This window comes from Mytilus galloprovincialis, chromosome 12, assembly GCF_965363235.1.
Source record: "Mytilus galloprovincialis chromosome 12, xbMytGall1.hap1.1, whole genome shotgun sequence".
In the NCBI taxonomy this organism is placed as follows: domain Eukaryota; kingdom Metazoa; phylum Mollusca; class Bivalvia; order Mytilida; family Mytilidae; genus Mytilus; species Mytilus galloprovincialis.
Window position 1 is genome coordinate 28,866,008 of NC_134849.1, and position 9,629 is coordinate 28,875,636.

The 9,629-nt window shown below is 32.1% G+C and overlaps 2 protein-coding genes across 4 annotated transcripts in view; one reads left to right on the forward strand and one right to left on the reverse strand.

Annotated features, from left to right (window-relative positions):
• Positions 1-9,629, reverse strand: part of LOC143055362 (uncharacterized) — a 188,646-nt gene that overhangs the window by 73,520 nt on the left and 105,497 nt on the right. The window lies entirely within an intron of this gene.
• LOC143055354 (putative oxidoreductase TM_0325) overlaps positions 1-9,629 on the forward strand; it is a 97,527-nt gene that overhangs the window by 18,345 nt on the left and 69,553 nt on the right. The window lies entirely within an intron of this gene.

The window sequence follows — 9,629 nt, forward strand, 5'->3', positions numbered from 1 at the left end:
TACAATTATTTCAAAGTCTTAGCTATTCTCGCTCGCAGCCAATCCACCCAAACACTACATTTAGGAAATATTGTTTTATATTTTTAATAATTGATAAATGTACATTGTCAGAAAAACTAAGGATTTGTCACGCGAATCATTATTGTTAAATCAATGTTTTTTTCACAAATAAAAATCAAAAGCACCAACAAAACATTTCAATTTGATTCAAAATGAACTGTTCGTTTCGTATTACAGTCAGTGTAAGATATAAATATCTGATTTTACATTTGTAACCTTGTACCATATATCAATATCATTAGGACTTGAAATCATAATATAATAACTACATGAATCAGATAGTAGAATAGTATAAGGCGATTTACAAATATTTCAAAAGTGAAAATTTTGATAAAGAGTAAACAAAATATGAAAGCAACACTTAATACATTTCATGCGTCCGAAGCGCTGTTCAAGATTACCTTCAAAAGGAACGTTCAAAGCAAATTACTTGAAAGCAAAGGGTGTATGTGAACCGAAACTGGTGAAGAGTTACATGACCAAAAAGGAGCTAAAATAGCCTAATCTATAATGTGCAATTACTAAAATAGAGTAAAATTAAATATTCTTACCATATTGTTTGTCTGTGTCCCCTTTTTCTACAATTTCAACAAAGAGTGGCACTGCACCAATAATCTTTTGTTTGAATCATTTCTAGATACCTGTTTTACAACTGTATACAACATAAAACGAATCAAAGCATGGTAGAAAGGATAAAGGCTGATAATATCGGTATGATGATTTCTTTGATCAAAGTAGGAGGTATGAGAGGAGTAATTAATTGAAAAAGTAATTAATTGAGAAGAGTCATTCATTGAGAAGAGTCATTAATTGATAAGTGCAATTAATAGAGAAAACGGCAAACGGCAAAGTAGTTCAAGAATATCTGCACCTTCCACCATCTTTAAAAATAAATTTATGATATCAAAGTTTAAAAATGTAAATCTATATTTGAAACAAAATATAAATCGTTACCAAAATGTTAACACCAATCTGTGAATGGACTCTCTAGTGACGAGAGATAAAAAATAGAAATAAAAGAAAACCCTGAACAAGCATTGAAGTTTCGCCTAAACAATTGGAAATGACCTATAAATATGCTTAAGTGTATAATACCATTTGCGGCCAATCATGTATATATCACTATGTATATTAGACGTGTTAGAAAAGTCGACACTACTGCTGGCGCTCGTGTTGGATGGAAGATGAATCCAATATGATGTGGGGACCATCTCAATAAGTACAAATACTAAACATTTTTGTTACCTGAATGGGCGGGTTTTATACTGCTGAGATAAATCTAAACAATTGTATTTATAAAAGTACGCAGGAGAAGATCAAATTTATTTTCCAAGACCCAGAAAAGGTTTAATAAATGCATTTTTAGATAACTTAAAGTAAGTCTTGTGACAAAATTAATCTTTTTTTAATGTCGTGTAAACAAATGGTTAAATGGTGAAGTCGTATTAATGAAAAGACATAAAGGGACAAAAAAAAAAAAAAAAAATAACCCGTGGTCTTGGATTGACAATCCGTGATCTCAAATTGCTAATCTGTGATCTAGGATTGATAATCAGTGATCTCGGATTGACAATCTGTAATCACAGTGATCACGGATTACTAATCTGTAATCTCGGATTGATAATCTGTAATCTCGGATTGATAATCCGTTATCTCAGATTGATAATCCTGAACTGAATAACTATGACTAAAGGCTAGCTCAAAGTCATAAAAAACTAATAAATAATTCAATGTCCATTTATACATACGGAAGCCGTTGTTACTCACTTTGAGCTAGCTTTCAGTAACTGCTAGAACTCTAATATTCGTACTTAATGTCTTTTGTCTTTATGTTAGTATTTTTTTTTTGTTTGCCTTCTGTCAATATAATGAGTGAGCCATTTTCAACCTATTATTATAGAATGTATTTATGTTGTACTGTTACAACTTACACCTCTGACCAAGGTTAAGAGGTGGAATGAGCGCTCACAAACATGTTAAACCCCGCAATATTCTTATGAACCTGTCACACTCAAGGCATCTTCGTTAGACAAGGGTTACGATCCACTCCCCTCCGCTCCAACATTGGCGGATTAAGAGAGAATTTCGGATCCATGAGATAATGTTTTTAATTGGTTGCAGTCGAAACTGGCTGCATCCAATCAAAAAGCGCCTATAACATGATCACGTGTAAATGTAGAAAATGTAGGTAAACAATTGCCACGTGCTGATTGTGCAACAAGTCTTTACCTCCCAAAACATACGACGATATTTAGTGACAATTTAAATTTCTTAATCAACTAATAGAAATTCATGTGTATGTTTCTAGCACAAATGTTGGAATGTCAACGTACATTTTCGTTTCCTGCTTCACCAAGTTTGTAAACTCTAGACGCTACCATGTTTTTACATCCCCACTGAAGAGAGTGCATGTGCTACCATTAGTCAAGAATAATGTATTCGGAATGAGCGTGACTTTAATCAACTGATAGATGACGCAACATTGTTATCACAAATGTTGGCATAATCTGCCAAGGGTCGAGAGGAAGGGAGTGGATCGTAACCCTTGGCTAGCGAAGATGCACTCAAGGTGCCTCTGGTGATAAACACAGCAAAAAACAAATTAAAAAAAGTAAACAGAAAATATCAGAAAACAAATTATAGAAACACAAAATAACCCCCACCCCCCTACCCGCCCAGATCACCTGTTGTAAGACAAGAAAAGGTGTCAACAATTTTTGTTTCTATATATCATAATCAAACGGTACCTTTTCTATTGATTTTGATTTCAGAAATAAAAATACATTGAAAAAAAGTTGACATTGTTTCCCATAGCTACAATCTTAAAACCTATAACGGGCTTTCATTTATGTAATTCAATCGACCCTTTGAGCCCCATTGCCATCGTGTAAAAAAAAATTTGGTCGCATTTCCGATGGTTTTTATCCTCTCGTCAACAAAGTTCGAGGGGATCTTGTAACTATACCCTCTGTTCGTCCTCCCATCCGTCTTTCCGTCCGTAACACAATTGTTGACACTCGATATTCAACATCGTTCCAGGATTTTGACCAAACTTGGTACATACATCAGGGTCGTTTGGAACTTTATGGAGAAATCAAAGGAACGAACTAAAACGAACAGTTGAAATGTGTGCTGGACTTTTCGAGAGACAAACTGAGTTTTTTTGCATTAAACAAATGATATCCGATCATGCAATGCTTATGTTATTAGGGGCAAGTGAACAACAAATCCCAAATTTGCATTTTAAAATAAATCATCGAGCATCCATCTTATGTAAAAAGGGAATTTGTGTTTTCCAAATTTTTTTTTTTTTCTTTTTTATTTTTTTAAATCTTATCAGAATGAAAGCAAAACGATTGTGTGTTTCCATTGAGAGATCAAAATGGACAAAACCCTTGTTCCTTTATTTTTTGAAAGAATTTGTTTATTCTGAAAATAAAATAAAAACATTCCCCCTTTTTCCACAACAGATAAAGACTTGCCTATTATTTTATCATAGTTTGCATTCTTTAATAACATAATTACAATTACATGTATGGTTATAATTATCTTCAATATACCACGATTTCGATTTAACAATTCACATTTAATGATTAATGTTGGGGATTTAACTATCCTCGATTGATTGCACACTATGCTTAACGTATTTCAATGGCCATAGTGGTAATAAAAAAACGAGGGAGTATTTATAATTTTGGAGACGACCCCCACATCATATTGTATTCATATTTCAATCCAACACAAGCGCCAACAGTAGTATTGACTTTTCTAACATGTCTAATAGGATGAATAAATAAAGCAATGCTTAGTTATTTTTAGCGATACATCAAATCAATAAATTATACATAAAAATAAAAAAAAGAGGCATTATTGGGGAACTGTCCAACCAAGACAAAAATGCATAAAAGTTAATAACTTGTGGGCACCGCTCGACCTTTTATAATGAAGAAAACCCATACCGCATATATACAACTATAGACAAAGTCACGTGAATCTGGTATACGGAAATGTACACTTTTAAATATTCACGATTTAAAATGGTCTCATATTGTCTTATTGACAGACACCTAACGACTTTGAGTAAAGACTAAAATAAAGTGGTGTAAATTTCCGGGGAACCCTCTTAGACAGGTGAGGTAGAAAGATCATCTTTTGTCGGCATTACTTGTGGGACTGTCTGCATGCATATTTGACCTTGATAATGTACGCTGTTCGGAAAACAGCAATTATGGTTTTGAATTTGAAATCTCAAACACAGTATGCGTCAATGTGAAGGTTACAATATTCATAATACGAATTAAGAGAGGGTTGAAAAAAAAATTCGTAAGGGTTCCACGGAACCCAGTGTCTCGCCTACTTTTGCTGTTAATCGCAGACTCAAAAAAAATGAGGAAAAACATCAATAAAAATTTCCCTCTCGATACTGTCTTTTGATTGAAAGAAGCTTCCAAGTTTGGTAAAAAAAATCCAGGATAGTTTATGAATCTAATAAATGTTTAATAAACTTTAACTGCAGACTGTATGTAATGTTAACTGGAAGAAAAACTAAGTCCATTTATAAGTAAAATACGGAAAAAGTGAATTTTTTTTTTACAAAATTTACTTCTGAATAACATCTTATGATCAGAAACAAGCTTTTGTCTAAGTTTGGTAGAAATCCAGGATAGTTTAAGAACATTATAAAAATTTTAAAAACTTAAACCACAGAGTGAATGTTTTTTTTTCTGGCAAAAAAACTGAGTCCATTTATAAGTAAAATACGGAAAAGTGGAAATTTATTTTTACAAAATTTTCTTCTTGATACTATCCTATGATCATAAACAAGCTTCTGTCCAAGTTTAGTACAAATCAAGGATAGTTTATGAAAGTTATTAAAATTTTAAAAACTTTAACCACAGAGTGAATGTAATGTTTCCTCGCAGAAAAACTAAGTCCATTTATAAGTAAAATACAGAAAAGTGGAAATTTATTTTTGCAAAATTTTCTTCTTGATACTATCTTATGATCATAAACAAGCTTCTGTCCAAGTTTGGTACAAATCAAGGATAGTTTATGAAAGTTATTAAAATTTTAAAAACTTTAACCACAGAGTGAATGTAATGTTTCCTCGCAGAAAAACTAAGTCCATTTATAAGTAAAATACAGAAAAAATGGAATTTTATTTTTACAAAATTTACTTCTGGATACTTTCTTATGATCATAAACAAGCTTCTGTCCAAGTTTGGTAGAAATTCAGTATAGTTTAAGAAAGTTATTAAAATTTCAAAAACTTTAACCACAGAGTGAATATTTGTGGACGCCGCCGACGACGACGACGCCGACGCCGACGGAATGTAGGATCGCTTAGTCTCGCTTTTTCGACTAAAGTCGAAGGCTCGACAAAAAGTAAAAAAAAAAAACAGTTTAACTTTATTTGTTCTTCATACATTGTGATTTATTCTGCATTGCCTGCTCGCTTCTTTCACTAAAGTAAGGATCTACCCACTGCTCAAGTATTGTAGTTGCGTTGCTCCTTTTCAGAACTATGTCAGTTGTGCTATCTTGAAGCACAATTATCGGTAATTTTCTGACGTATGGACGTATGGACGTATGACAACAATATATTCACAGATTTGATATTTTCTCCTTGCATGCCGGGAAACTCATTATTGTCTCCGGTTTTCCAAATTTCAGTTGAAACTTCACAAACGATTTCAATTGTTTTATTTTATCATATTTATGGTTGTATTTTACAAAAAACAGAATACTTTTGTTTGATTCAATTTTTTCCAACTTTGCCACATAAGGGTAGGCAACTCAAATGTAAGGGCAGATAATTCAGATAAAGTTACTTTTACAAAAGAATATGTTAGGAATTTACCTATTTTATTATGTAGCAAGAAAACGGGTCCCGTGACCCCATGTTTTCTTTTTCTTATCTGAAAGCATAATATATGAGCTATCTTCTCATATTTTGTCTCAAAATTCTATGGTGTAGTTTTCGTTTTATGGCAGAAATGTTCATGTCGATATTGTTGTGGTATTGTTTCATGCATGATCTATACAAAATCTGTCAATTTTGCACAACCTGTAGCTTGAAAATAAGGCCCGTGACTCACTCTTCTTATTTTATATTTTTTAAAAGCATGACATGAACTACATTTTGGCAAATTATTAAAAAATTCTATGGATTATAATTTGGACACCCCATTTACCTTAAATTTGTGTAAAGAAAACTGTACTGTAATCTATTATTTGTTTTACATTTTCTACCCGAAATTGATAAAAGTAAAATATCAAAAGAATTATAAGCGTGGTTATTGGTAATTTGTTATAATATTAATTAAAAGTTTTAATGGGGTAGACCTATATTAAGGGGCATAACTCTTTAAAAACCATGAATGATTCTGCCGAACACTGGATCTCGCCTACAACTGTTGCTATCAGTGTAAAGGTGTAGTATTGATCGCAATCATTGCCATTTTAGAATAGCTGAACTATATTTTCAGACGTCATTTTTACATTTTAAAGACGTTGAATAATGCATGTTTAGTCTAGATGTATTTTGGTTATATTGTTTTGTTGCTGTCACATCGAGGTTGACCATTATCTCCATTTATTCATTCTTCATATACTTAATATTTGAGGGATAATGGACGTATAAAAAGACTGAGAGACGGACAAACGAACTGCCGGAAAAAAATATTATACCTTCCACAATTTTGTTTTTAAGACATAATAATTGGACAAATAAACCCTTTATGGACCTATATTAAATTGTACCAAGTAAAGTACACGTACTTTTTAAACCAAGAAATTTTAACGGCGATTGTATAAATCTTAATCCGGTACTATATATGTTCACGCTTTATTGTGGAAACAACACCAAGGTAATCACTTTTGTATCCCTGCTATTCAAAATGAATTTAAAAAGAGCTGGCGAAGATCCGGCCATTTTGAAAATGGGGTTTTCAAACTACCGCAACACCATAAAACGTTATCATAATTAAAAATTAAAAATCGAAAAAAAAGGAGGTCCAACACCCGGAACATGTAATGTACCCATGCACGAAGTAAAAGTTTTTGCCAGACCCAATTCAAAACAGCATGCTCGTTTGACTTACTGCACAGAAAATATACAATTTAAAAATTTAAAAGAATATAAAACTTACACAACTAAGAGTATCGGAAATAAATAAGGACGTATATGAATGTGTACATTACACGCATTTTAATTGCTAGCAACATATTTTATGTATAATCAATATGGCTTTTTCAATGATTTTATAGATTATCGTCAACATTTGAACAATGCTACTAAATTAAGTACTAAATAGAAACAAAAACAAAACAATTCATAAATTATACCGCATGAAAGACGGCTCCTTCTTACTGAAAACAAGTTTTACGGTATCAACTTGGTGATATGATTGATTGATTGAAGGGCGGGGAATTGGCATTGCCATAGGAGAAAATAGGATACGTTTTTGGATAGGGGTAGACATTTTGTCTTGCAACATATGCCTTCTACGGACCCTTTAGATGTGCGAATGGGAATATTTTGGTTTTGACATAAAGTGTTTGGTATCTTCTATCTTTAAATCATGTATTAGTTAGAAATTTTTGTTTGTTTGTTGACTATTATTTTTCATTCATTTTTTTTGTTATCAAGGTACACATAATTTCACACTTTTATAGTATACTATCTACGCTTAGCGGTGTGGGTTTCCTCATTGTTGAAGGCCGTAGGATGACCTGCAGTTTTTATTTTCGTTCTTTGGTAATTGGTGGATAGTTGTTTCTTAGTAATGATCCTATCACATCTCGTTATATGAATGCGTCAAAGGGTAAAGATGCTTACTCACACTCCGCCACAAATCAATTTTTATGTCGGGAACTCATTAACAGTCATACTTAGGAAATTTACATTCTATCGCATCGATGTTTGCTGATTAAGGAAAACGTATGTTGATTCCAGATCTTTTGTGATATCGGTTGTAATTACGTTGTTTATCATCTTAATTACGTGGTAGTATTCTTCTTCTTCCTCTTCCATATTAGAGTTGGGTTCCAAAATGAAACGTTGACTTTTTATTTAAATACCTCTGTATATTTTAACCTTTATAGTATTTAGTCCATTTTTGTAATATCCTGATGGCGTGGTTCGTTATTTATACATCCCACCATTGTGTTATTGAAGTATGTTCATTTTTGGCTTTTGTGACGTTTCGGTCACACTACCAGCTCGTCCATAGGTCGTTTCGGCCGCACTAACAGTTCGGTTACAGTTGTGTCGGCAACAGTCGACTCGTTCATACTTTTTTCATATTGTTCGTATGCATTTATTGGTTTGATAGAAGTTTGTTTTGAAAAGGAATTTTACTTAACAAAAAATACTTACTTAAATTAATAAATAAAAATGAAGAAACAATAAAAAGTACTTTGACTAAATTAATAAAAAAAAAATCCAAAAATTAAAAATTAAATTTGAAAATAAAGGAATAAGAAAGGCGTTGAATCTATCAGTTGAGATATAGAAAATGAGTTAATGGTTTATCTTAAAATACTATTGTTTTTGTATATAATTTTGTTGAATCAAGCAAGGATTTATGTAAGGTACGTTTGCAAATTATTTTGAAAATTGGAAACTGAAAGTTAATATTAAAAACACCAAAATTCTTATATTTTCTAGAGGTAGAATTTCAGAATAAGAAAAGTTATATTTTTGTAATACAAAAATTGAAATAGTTAAATAATGTATCTTGCTGTATTTTTGCTAGAAGTGGATCAATTTTAACAACTAGAAAATATCTAAAAAATCAGGGAACAAAAGCAATGTATACATGTCGTTTATTTAAAAAATGTCGAAGACGCAATCTATCAATCATTCATTCAATCTAATGGCAATGAGATATGTCTGATAAAGCCATTTTACCATTATTACCTCACAGTTTAGAGTTCTGGGGATTTAAAAATCTGGATATTTTAGAAAAAATACATTTGCGCTTTTGCAAGATCATATTAAATCTAAAGCAGATAACACACCAAATATCTTTTTTTATGGAGAACTCGGACAATTTCCGATTTCACTCAGTTAAAATTTAAATATAAGAATTCAATTTGCCGAATATTTCGAGCTATATAGCATCATATTTTGTTTCGACCGCTCGCTCACAAAGGGAAGGAATTGACGATGCCACTAGACGCGCGAATGATGGTCACTAAAACCAAAGATGTTGACGGAAGTGCAACAAACTTGAAAGTGGTCTATTATATTTTATTCCCTTTATGACAATAAAATACCATGGCCAAAACAATTTTACCAAGTATGGTTGAACTGGCAGTATGGCCAGTACCAAGTCAGGAATATGACAGTTGTTTTCCATTCGTTTGAAGTGTTTTTAGCTTTTGATTTTGCCATTTGATAAGGGACTTTCCGTATTGAATTTTCCTTGGAGTTTTGTGTTTTTGTTGATTTACTTTTCACAACATGCCTATATCCGGGGAGATTAGAAAAAAAAGTGGATAATTAAAATTCATAAGTCGAGAGAATGAGAAAACTAACGGCATAATTTATAACAAAACAGTTA